This window comes from Labeo rohita, chromosome 14 (assembly GCF_022985175.1).
Source record: "Labeo rohita strain BAU-BD-2019 chromosome 14, IGBB_LRoh.1.0, whole genome shotgun sequence".
Classification (NCBI taxonomy): Eukaryota; Metazoa; Chordata; class Actinopteri; order Cypriniformes; family Cyprinidae; genus Labeo; species Labeo rohita.
The window spans coordinates 8,441,884-8,454,849 of NC_066882.1; the positions used below are offsets into that span (position 1 = coordinate 8,441,884).

The window sequence follows — 12,966 nt, forward strand, 5'->3', positions numbered from 1 at the left end:
GGCATGGTGGGTAGGGGCCGTATCTATTTGATATCAGTAGTACGGGCTCCCAACGCTCATTCAATGTTAATCTTGCATTAACGTGCCGAGCCACTGTAAGGTAGTGCTAACCCTTCCCCCCTCATCAGCCATGTTTGTTTTTGCTGGCACTTCATTATCAAAAGGCTAACTGCTTTACAGCGCCTCCTGCTGCTCCCCCCGGAGGAAACTTGGGCACATTTGGAATTCAGCCCTTAGATTAAAAGGTAATCAGAATGGCCGGTCTCAGCATGTTGAAAAACGTGATCATCCCGTATTCTGTTATGGACTGCGGTCAGTCTTCCTTGTGATATTTGTACATAAAAATTCATGATTTGCGCTCAAATCATGCCATTTGTAATCCAAATGTGTTGGTGATGCATTCTGAGAGGTTGCAAGCGTCTCTTGCTTCGCGTTTGTGGAAAAATTTCTTCAGGAATGTTCAAACTTTAGATAGGAATCTCCTTTCCTGTAAGTAAATCCTGTAAGTTTGCCTGCATGTCTTTCCAGCCGGTTTTGAGTTTGTCCATGTCGCTCCCAATTAAAGCTGTGTCCGCAGACGAGTGTAGTGGTTTTGGTGGGAGGCTGTCAGCTTCGGGCAGGCTGGAGGTGTTAGGTGAACGGGTGGCTTTAGGGGTCCTGGCCACGGCTTCTAGTAGCATGAGGTGAATGAACAGAATGCCTGTGCCCACCATGTGTGACCACTAATGAAGACGCTCCCAGACAGGACCCTATCACCCTGGTAACAAGATGTCTCCATAAACAAGCTGCAGGACATTGGCAGGCCACTTCCTGGTTGTATAATGTGACCTGCTTTTCTGCAAAGGCAGATCACAGGCCCTACTCAGGGGATGTGAGCAAATTTAGGAGTTGTAGAAAAAACGTAGAAATAATATAACCCACTTTTGTTGCCCTTAAATGTAGTTTTCCCCAATATACTTTTTTTTTCCCGCTGATGTCAGACCTTGTCCTCATTCGCTATTGTCCTTGACTGTTTTACACATGGCTCGAACCTGTTTTCTGAAAGTGTGTCTCATTAGCGTAGAGCCATAAACCTGCATGTCAGTGGTCCTCATGCCACTTCCTGCAAGGGGGCTTTAACATCTTCCCCTCAGCCAGTTTACACTCAGACTTGTCACCTGCTAAACACAAAGTGCTTGACAACAGTGAACCATGGGAGATGCGTTTTTGACAAATCTAACAGATAAATCATAGCATCTGCTGTGAGGAAATATGGTAATAGAGTTAAGATGGCTGAATAGTCTGTGGTGTTGGCAACACATTTTGCCTTTGACTTTTAGTGACACGTGCAAAAAAAATATTATCAGAAATGCATTAACTTCTAAAAGTGGTTAACTTTTAATTGTCGTTGTTTTGCGTGTTTTATTTAATGGTTCTTTTGGTTAGTTTCCAGTATGCAAGTATATGTACTTATAGAGAGAAGTTTATGGATGTCATTCATATTTTTTCTCTTTAATTTTCTGTTTGAATTAGTGTAGTATAATTTTAACAGGAATACAGCAAAGTTCTTTGTTTTTCATTGATATGAAACATGAAAACATGACTTTTTTTGATTGAACGGCACAATACTTTTAATCTCTAGCTTTCTTAAGTTTTCCTAAGGCATATTCGAACAAAAAAATTGCACACAATCACATCAAATAATTATTAATTGAACTGTGAGCAGTTTTGTTACTTTTAAGCCGTTCAAGCTCTGTTCCTTGTAAACAGCACTCACATTTATAATGACTGATTTTATAAAAAATTGTGGTAACAGTTTGTTAACATTATATACTTTTTGAATACCTAAAATATATCGGCTTTTGTTTTCAGAGTAAACAAATGTACTTTTTTCTCTTTCAAAACAAAAAAAAAAAAACATGATTTATTATATTATAAATTATATGATATAATGAAATACACAAACACACTTCACATTAATTTATAAGACACACAATGCACAGAATTATAGAGTCGCAACGGCATCATAACATTTGTTTATGTCTATAAATAATGAATTTTTTTTTTTTTAAGCATATTCAAAGAGAGTGTATTAATTTATTTTGCAAATGTCATTCGTTAATTGAGGGTGTGTTAAATGCATTGATGCAAATGTTAAACATGCCGACAAGGTTGTAAAAATGTTTTTAAATAATCATCTAATAATGATTTGAATTGGTTAAAATCAGTATTTATTTAAAGCAAGATTTAACAGATCTTTTTCGGATATAGTTAATGTTCATGTAAGTTGCTGTCTTGTTTTTCTTATTGTATAATGCACCATTATTTTAACTCTCATTTATATAGGAAACTGCTACAAAAATTGTAGCGGCTATCAAGGAAAAAACATAAAATAAATCATTTGTAAAATGTTGAATGTTCTGAAGTATTTTAAAGTTTCAAAGACAATTATATTTAAAAGACCACTGCATACTAATACAATTGTAAACAGCATTAAATTGCATTATAATGTGGAAAAAAAACAAAAAACAGGTGGCCTTTTTTTGGTAAAAAGAGATTGTAAACCGCATAACATACAAACTCAATTCATCGTTAAATTAATTAAATAAATCCTAATGAATAAACACAAATCTTTTTACTTTTCAACATAATAATTTTTTAATGGTTTCATGTTGTTCAATATTATATTATGCATGCAAAAAAAATATTATCAGAAATATATTAAGTTGTCAAAGTGGAATTATTATTATTTGAATAATAGTAATTCTAATATTTGAAAAGTTTTACAGTGCATGCCTTGAAAGTTTTCCTTGCATATTTTCACATTTTTAATTAGTGCAAAGTTTGTTGTTTGTATTACAAACAGTTGAAACTAGAGATGGATAAAAGCGTTTAGATTAAACAATGATTGTTTATTAGCTTTTCCTTTTTTGAAAATCAACAAAAAAGCCATTAATGCGTCCTCGGCTTATTTTGCATTTTTGTTTTCTCCATCTGTTTTAGAAGACTTTGTCTCATTTCTTGTATTGTTTGTCTTGTTGGTAAAGTTTACCCGCAGCATCAAACGCTGGCTCGCTTCATTAGGTATTTCATGACAGAATCTAATTGGCAAAACTTTTTAATTTTCAGTGCGGCTTTTTACTTCTTCAAGGAGAATGGTCATGAATGGTTTATACCGAGTCATAAACTAATCATACTTAATGATAGGAGGGAATCGACAGAGGCGCATGCCTGATCAAAACTGCTCTCTTATTCAGATGGTTCCTCTGTGTGAGAAGGGAAACACTAGGAGAATGCTGAATGAAAGCGTACCATCTGTTTTTCACATGTTCCTCAGTGTTGGGGACATCAGACTCTGTCATCAGCTCATTTTACACTTCTTTACTGAGTGCCACTCAAACTCCATCTCTTTTAATTGATATTTACAGTCATCTGTTCATTTGCATCATTTTACTGCACACCAGTAGGTTTGCACTATTTAGTGATATGCTAAACTCTCATGTGCTAAAAGTACAAAGTGTGTTTGTGCATTTATAATTATTAAAATTAAGCACTGTGTGGGCCGTAGTATGTGTGTATTTATATATAATTAATTATATTTATTTATTTAATACAGTGAATATATCTATGTAGATAGTGTACACTGCATAAAAAGTTTTTGGGAAAAAAAATGCATTTTAAATATTCGAGTATTGCCAACGCACATTCATTTACTTATCAGTTTTAATTTTTACCCATTTAAAGTGAACTGTAGTATATTTGTTTCCTAAGAGAACATTTTGCAAAACCAAAAATATTATATGTGGTATTTTTTTATATACACTTGAAGATCTTAACACAACAACAATCGACAAACGTTTAAAAAAAAATGCATTTTGAATATCACCGCACAATAAATAAACAACAGCGATGACAAAAACAACAACAGGATAAAGTCAGCAAACAGCAATCCTATAAGAGTAACCGCATAGTTTATTCTTGCTGCAGTGCATGCTGGGAGCTTGTGAACCTTTAAAAAATCAGCTGCGCTTTCCACTTCGAAATAGTTTATACAAATCAGTTTGAATAGGTATAGTTGGATCATTTAATGGGATATTTATGTGGTTTTATGTAGACTGATTAGGTCACTTAGAAAGTCCTGTATAGTGACTAAAATGTTTTTTTTTTCTCAGTATACATCGAATGGAATAGAATGAAAGAATGTGAGAACTACACTTCCATATTAAGTCCACATGCTGTTTGTAGTGTTTGGAATGAGTCCCTTCTCTGTCCGCTCATGAAAAAGTCCAAAAGCAAACAGCGAGTTCTTACTGTGCTGCCGTTCCCATTTCTCCAGTCAAGCTCTCCGGACCTGGGAGATTTGGAATGTAGAGGAGAGAAAGTTACCTTTCTCTTTCTTCTCCTTCCAAATTACGAAAAAAAAGCTCTCACATGATCCCAACGTTAACCTTACATACAGAGAGAAAAAGAGAGAGGGAGGGGATGGGATAAAGAGGCTTTTTCCTTCTTTTTATAAAAGCTTTAAAAAAAAAGTCAAAGAGATACAGGGCTGTCATTTTTTACAAACTAATAAGTCTTAATGAAAAGTACTTTTTTAGTATCAAAGATACTAAAAGATACTCCACAATGTCCCTCTAGCCTTAAAGACATGCTCCATATTCTCAAAGACCGCTTCTGAGGAGTGATGCAACGGCATATGTTTATGGTTTAAATCAACTCTCATATTTTCATCCCCCTTTGGTGTGATTTATCCCCAGAAAGGTGGGGAAACAAAATTCATATGGATCTCTTTATAAGCGGGTAAGGAGAAAAGGAAATAGTTGCGTTATTAGGCAAAGTTTTAGTTTAAAAATGGGGCAGGTTAGTACAGAGGAGTGTTACATCACCATTTTTTTTCTTTTCAAACAAAACAAGGTACCCAAACTGTGGGTGGGGTATGTGGGTGTGTGTCTGCGGGAAATAACATCCTGGCTGTGGATAAATCAAGAAAGAAATGATAGATCTTCATGTCATTATGCAGAAAAACACAATCTATTCATAAGTGCGCGATTACTCATGCGATGGGAAATGCGATTTGCGCTGCGTTACTACAAATATCATATCACTTACAGCTCTCGCTCACTACCGCACAAAGAGGCAGCCATTTTGTCTGGCTCTCTCTGAATGTGCCTCCATTCTCAATGTATGACACCTTTAATACAACATTTACAACGCCACACCAAACACCCGTGTCACACGCGCTCGTTTTGTCCGGCCCTGACGGAAAATGCACATTTTGAAGTAGCGACTACGATTCTCATCTTCCGCTCCGAATGTTCCAGACACTATTGAGTAATAGCTATGCCACATGCCTCCCTTCTTTTCTTTCTTTTTCGCACACACACATACACACAAATGCACCAAAGCGCCCAACATGGGACAAGATGAGGCTCATTGAAGAGCCAATCTCACACCTGCTCCCCCACCCACCATGTCCACACACACACACTTGCGCTCGCTCTCACACTGAGCTTGTTGTCCAGAGGTGACTTTATCCTGAATTGACAAAGTCAGCCAGAAGAGAAAATCTTGTTTGGACAGAAAAAGGCAAAGTGAATAACTAGCAAGTCACACTGTATTAATCAAATGTTGATATAATCTTTCTGTGCTTAATTAGGCCTTTCAATCAGGTACATACTTAATTTCATGCAATCTGAAGATGGCAAACAGCTAAGGAATTCTGTGTGAGCACTCGCACCGTTTTAAATACCCTGAAAGAGAACTTAATTTGATACTTTTTGCAATTAAAGGCTTAAGAACTCTTTGAAGATGTATAATGTTCTTAATTAATAATAGATCTCCCAAATCACATAGTCTTTTTAACATCTCCACATCTCAGGAATATTTTAACGGAATCAATACATTTTTAATTCTTTCTTGACAGGCCGGGTCAGTGCTGAAGTTTTGTAAGTATTTTTAAGAAGAACACAAGATCCATATGACCAACTGTTTTCTGCCAACGCAGCAACATGAAAATCCATCATCTGCAACTCATGATCACCCTGGAATAGGGTGAGTAATGTAATCCCCCCTCAAGTAACACTTCTTTCAAGCTGAGCTGTGGATATACTTGAACTTATTTATTTGAAACTAATTTAACCATGGTACAGCAAATGCATCTTCGGCCTCGCCAGAATGCAAACAACATCAACTCGCAATTAGGGAGTACATGCATGTACACACCCACTCTAATTACCTGATCTATCAATCACAACATGTCTACGTCTATAAAATATTTATGTGACCGCAAGAACACTTATAAAACAGCATACTGCACATAACGTACATAAACACTCACCTTGTTTATTGTCTTTATACACCTCCGATATGATTGACGGTTTATGTGTAGCTTGGAGCTTGGAACGGCCAGATCTATTTTCTTGTGCAACTTCTAGCAGCCTGACTCAAAGTCTCAGCTTAACTAGGAGAGTAAGGCACGGAGCTGAACTCCATAAATCTGCACAGGCCAGGCCTTCACTGGTCAGGAACGCCATGGGAGTGTCAGGCTGCTCTCCGCTGGGGTTTTGGGGCAGGATTATGGATTGAGACGCACAGCTGAGAGGCTAAACTTACACTTTTCATTCCAGCTTCAAGGGGGTCTCGATACTTCCTGAAGCCAGATTCCAGACCTTTCATTTTGCCCCTCCAATGAATGGACCATTAAGTACAGATTTTCTGTAAGGGTTCGTTTATGATGTGCAGTTGAAAATGAAATTCGCCCTGAGAAATAAACCTAAAAATAACAATGTTTTTTTTTTTTTTTTTTTTGAGAAAGAGAGAGAAAAATGTAGGTAGTGCAATACGATAGAAGGAAGGAGACACACATGCCATGCTTAAAACGCCTTATTCGCCTATGTAAAGAGAGAGCAGTATGCCCCCTTCTGGCTCTCTTCTTTTCTCTGCTGTCCTTTCTTCTTTTTTTTTTCCCCTTCCGTATTTTGAAATGTGAGTTATCTTTTGATCTGCTCTGACTGAGCGAGGGTCTTAGGATTTGCGAGAGTGACTGCCGACTGATTTGGAGGGACAAAAAATCTCCATAATAAGATGTTAGCAGCAAATGGGGGTCCAATAAACACTCCATGTCCTCTGGTGTCCCTCGCTCCCCACAAAACGCTCTAGATCCTTTGCACTGCTCTGTAATCTTTGTGAACTGTCTTCTCCTTTGCCTTTATAGAGCACTGGAAATGTGACAGAACATCTTAAGAGGGCCACCTCAATATTGATATGGCTCACTTATTTTCCAGCTGAATGGAAATGAAGACTTTCTTTGAGGAGCTGTTTGATCTTGCTGTAAATCTGGGGCACAAAGAATATTCTCAGTCACAGTGTTTGCGTTTTTTACTACTGCTGTGCCAAAAGTGTGCTAGTAGAGATGCTCAACATCTGCGTCTGACATGCGTTACATGTGTGGTTACTAGAGTCGCCCTGTGATTGTCATCCGAATTGGTTAGAGCTGTGAGTTTCTTTCACTTCTGTGAGACAAACTATTACCTGATTAGCCGTGCCAAATAAACCCATCATCCTGGGATTGTGCATGTAGCCACCTTTTCGCTTGCCCACCATCCCCTTGCCCAGCACCCGATGCCACAGACTTGAGCCGCTATTGGCACCGGTGCCAGTACTGGTGAGGGACCGGGATGAAGAAAGAGACAGAAAGACGACTGGTGGCTTCAGCATGCCCAGGCCGGGTGTGGGTAATTACGGCGGGGAGAAGCCGATTAGCCTAGACCCGAGCAGCACAGCGAGGGGGACGGGCCCACACCCAGCAGGGAGGGGAGTCTTGCCACGGCGAAGACCAATCAAGTGTAAAGCCCAGTGCAGACCCCCGGCCCTCAATTCAGTGGGAAAAGGCTTGGCTGGCGGTTCAGAGCACCGCAACTTTCACGGATTAGTTGAGACTCTATTCTGGCGGCTGAAAGGGGAACACAGCACGAGAGCGGGGCTTCAATGTGCGCGCTTGGGCTTGCACAAACACACGCACACACACAGACAAAACCTCCCAACAGCTGGGGAGAGGGCTGCAGCCTGCACCATATCACCATGGCAACGGCATATCTCACATTTGAGTCAAAATAAAGACACTTTGGGCTGGAATTGGAATATTTATTCCCCACCTCTAATGTAGCGTGTTTGCGCTCCTCATTTACGCTGAGAGTGTCATGCCTAGCAAACAAGGCTCGGAAAACAGTTTCTTCTGCTTTTTTTGTTTTTCCCCAAGGATAAATTGAAACTTGATGCTCAAATCCCCAGAAGATTTCCGTGCATCTAAAAAAACTGTTGCAAAGTATAATCATTTTAATCGCTAAACACAATCTTTTTCACAGTTTTGTTTTGTGTCAAATGCCATGAAGGCAGATAAGGCGCTCGCAGATATAATACTAGCTGTTCAATGATTACAACTTACAGGCTTTTGTAAGCTTTCCAGGCTCATTTTATTTCATATTAGCCTCTCACTATCTATTTGATACCTATCATTTCACCATTACGTTGGAGAAAAAACTCATAGAGCTTGCCACTTCTTTAGTAAATAGTCCAAAAAAGCACATTCTTTTTGTGCAACAATATCACTGCTTGATAATGGACGGAAGACACACGCTCACTCGCAGACACACACACTCACACATGTCCAGTTTATCACACAATACCCATAATCATTCCATTACCCATCTGCCAGGCACAAATTGAAGCGGTGCACTTGTTATTATTCGTACTTATTTATTTATTTATTTTCTTTTAGCTGAAATTGGTGACAGTGCATTTTGTTGGAACAATTTACATTCTATTCCGAGTTATTTTACTGGCTGAATAGCTATCAATCTGCCACTTTTAATAGCACCGAGATGCAGAGGTGTAATGGACATATGTGTAGAGATGGAACGATAGCACCATTATCAGAGCAGCTCCTCTCACTCCCAGCCAAGATAATACCTAATTGGACTTATTATCTAGATTCGCTCAAGTTGTTTGTACCTGTTATCACGGAACGTGACATGCAATTACATTTGTGGAGACCACGGTGCTATCGATGCAGAATAAAGCATTTTATGTATTTTAAAAAAGCGTGAAAAACTGGTGGTTTTTACTTGACGGTTTTTTCCCCAAATGCAAGCACAGTTTGGGCCACATTTTATTTTTGGGGCCGGGTGGTGTTGGTAAGTATATTTATGAGTGCTTGCGCTCTCTCTTCCTCATTCTGTGTAATGGTCGCTCTTCAGCAGGCTGCTGATTGAAATCTGGTATTCTGTGAGATGAGATGATATGAGGAGAGGCCCCCACAAGCTTCCAGGGGGCTCTTCTTGCGCTCTGTCCTATCATGTGCACTGCTCTCTGTGTGCACTGCTTATTGCATATGGACTTTGAAGTCTCGCTGTTCTCTCTCTCTCCCTGTCTCTTTATCTCTTTCTCTTTTCTCTTTCCCTCTTTTCTCTCCGCTCTGGGTTGCTTTTGATGCATTTGCGTTCTATGAATGGTTTTCTTTAACGCCCGCTTCCCCATGCCTCTCTTTTCTCTCTGTAAAACAGTGAGTCTTTTTCCTTTCAAACAACGTCGATAAATTACAACTTGTCAAGTGTCATTTCCCTTGTTTACTGCCATTTTGGACATCTTTTCCCTCCTGGTCCTCCCAGCATTTCGCATTTAATTGCACCAGTAATACTCGCGGAGTTCACCAGTGTGGCACGTTCGGTTGTTATGGCGGGGGACGGAAACTATTAAAATATTTTCCAGGCTTCAGGAGTTTTATGTGTGTAATTTGTGTGTATGTACCCCACTGTGTTACCACCAACTACGACAGATATAACAGAGTTAATGTAAAAAAAGGCAGTGTACATGAAAAAAGTACCACATAGGTGTTTCTTAGGAGCCCCTGTTGTAGCTCTACTATGCAAACGGCTTAATTTATTACATGTCAGCAAAAGCCAACAACCTTTTATTACCCAACAGTAATTTCCCATATGTTGAGTGTTTATCACCACTCTGGGAACCGAGTAGTAGGAAGTGTAGAACTGGTGGTTCACTGCAGATATGAGGTCTTAAACAAGGCTAAAGCTCTATGTAGAGAGATTACAATACAACTCTCTTTATCGGTATGTACAGTACCTGCATTTTTAGCCATTATCAGCCATAGTAAGAAGCTAAGTTGTATACTTGACTGTTGTTTCTTATAGGGTTGTGCCGATAGATGATGTGACGTTGATAATATAATGTCATTGCTTTGACGTTATCAAGAAATCAATTATTATTTTTATTATTAGGCAGTGGCTATTTGCACTTTGCACAGTTAGTTACAAGGGTAAATGGCCATTAGTTACTATTTGCACTATGTGAAAATAGCATATTTTCTTAGCGATAGATGGTATTTACACTGTGCAAATAGCGATGGGTGCTATTTACATTAAGTAAAAAAATAGCAATGGATTCTGTTCACACTAAGTGAAAATAGCAGTATTTATTAGCAATATGCTGTTTACACTAAGTGCAAATAGCTATAGATTCTATTTACACTGTTAAAAAAGCAGGATTTTCTGCTATTTATACTGCTTAGTGCAAATAGTGGCAATTATCTGCACCTCAATATTGTAGTACATTATAAAAACACTGTGCAATAATAACCTATTTGTGTAGTGTAAATTATAATTTTAATTCAAATTATTAAATGAATGCCACCTTATTGGGATAATAAACCCTTCCTTACACCTACCCTAACCCTACTCGATAATTTATTTTCAACTTTTTGATTATTTCCTTCATTTTTATTAAAAAAAAAAAAATGCCTTTCTGGTGTAATATGAGATTTGAAAAGGGATAAAGGTGGATTCAAACTCTGGTTGATCACGTCAAAGATTACAACACGCACTTCTCTATCTAAACCACTGGAGCTGATGTTTGACAATGGTCTTTTGTTGTCTTGACTACCCTAATCACACGTTGGTGGGTGGAGTTAGTGTTAATAGCCTCTGCCAACAAGGTGGGCTATTTGCATTTAGTGTAAATAGACACTCCGTTATTATTAATATTAGGCTATTATTATTATTATTATTATTATTATTAGATAATTAATATTAGAGCTTATTTGTCCCGTCACATTTCTTTTTACAGTGTTGCAACTTGTAACCAATCACACACAATTCTGTTGATCTTATGAATGCAAATGGCCAATCAGAGGCATTCAGATGAGTCATCGTTGAAACACTGGAGTGTTGCTGTTGATTGGTGCGCTCATTGACTAAATTCTGATCTCTCTCGCAAATTCTCTGATCATAAACAACAAAGTGCAGATGTACATGTGATGTACTTATAAGAGATAGCTTCACTGATTATAATGGGAGTGTTTTTTCCAATGCATTAACTCGTGCTAGACTAAAGTCAGTGATGTTCTTTGATGTATATGTTCTTTACTTGTTTTCTAGAGCTGCTGTTTGAATACCTGAGGAAACTTAAGCCTTATTATGAGTAACTTACAGTTATTTTTTAAGTAATGATCATGTTAAATACAAATTTAGTCATGTTAGAAATATTTTATGACATGACATGTATATGACTAAGTAGATATACGAAGAGAATACGCTAACATTGGGCTACTTTAGTCTTTCCAGATGAAAAACAGGTGCACTTTTGTACTTAATATACTTAAAATTATTCTTTAGTACGTAAGATCATCTTAAGGACATCTAAGTGTACTCAAAATGTGCTATTTTGGGACACCATGAATATGAACTAAAATGTGCTTTTAACATACAATTTTTGTATTTAAAAATGTATTTAGTTACCACTTGTAGTACACCACTATTATATACTTCTTTTATATATGAAGGATTGGTTCAAGTGTACTACAACGGAATTCATTTTTTAATATAGAAATATTAGGCCTGTGTTAACAGCACATTTTAGTTCATGTTTATGGTGTCCCAAACTAGCACATTTGAGTACACTTAGAGTATCTTAAGAAGTACTAAAGAATACTTCTTAATATATCAAGTACAAAAGTAGTCTGTAGGTCCATTATTAAAGTCCACTTGTTTTTCACCTGGGTTACTCTGGAGTTTACCCTGGGTACCCTGGTTCACTCTCTGGCTATGAAACTAAGTAAATAATTAAATAAATTAGCATGATGATATTGTGTATCACAAGCTGACTATGGAGTGTATCGCCAATCACTAGTTTCTGGCAGTCAGTCTCCTGCTCTGTGCTAGTTCTGTGTTTGTCTTCTCACAGAATCAAATCATTTTAACATTAAATTAGCATTACCTAGCATGCATTAATTTGTTTGATAAGTAGCTTTGATAATATAGTGTCAGTCATTACTCCAAAATAAACCCCCTTAGAATTATGGAAAAAGACACTTCATGTCATGGTCTTGACCACCCTGTTGTGGAGTTAATTTTATGTTGTTATTAGGGATGCATAATATTTTGGTTCTGTATTGGTTATTGGCTGATATTGGCTTATTTTTTCTACTTTTATATTCAGGTGACCTTAGTCATCACTTAACATTCACTTAAATCTAGCTCTCAATTAAAATATCTAAAAAAAAAAAAAAAATTACAGTTCCTCCTTAAAACCTCAAAGTGAATATTTGTACATTTTTTAACATTTTATTTTGTACTGTACATTCTCATGTGATTGCGACTTGATTTTAGTTTTTACCGTTTTATTCTAAATTTATTTGTGCTCAGTAATATAGTAACAATAATCTTATTATCTGCCATAACTTGAAAACAAATATTTCTATTGCCCAAATGTTTAATATCTGGATTATAGCCAAACATAATCATCTTATGCTGTGACATTTTACGGAATCTTGCTCGTAACAGGGTCACACCTCCTGTGTTCCCTTGTTTGATTGATTTTACATATATATCACTTATAAGTGATACATTTTTAAAATCACTGAATGTTTTTGACACTCTGAGATTTTCTTAGTCTAGAACTATGATTTGTGTGCGAAAT

At 37.4% G+C, this 12,966-nt stretch overlaps 1 long non-coding RNA gene across 1 annotated transcript in view; it reads left to right on the forward strand.

Annotated features, from left to right (window-relative positions):
- The window catches only part of LOC127175870 (uncharacterized), a 63,975-nt gene that overhangs the window by 10,435 nt on the left and 40,574 nt on the right, over positions 1-12,966 (forward strand). The window contains exon 2 of the long non-coding RNA XR_007829034.1: positions 5,903-6,030. This is a non-coding gene — a long non-coding RNA (uncharacterized LOC127175870). The remainder of the gene's footprint in view (positions 1-5,902; positions 6,031-12,966) is intronic.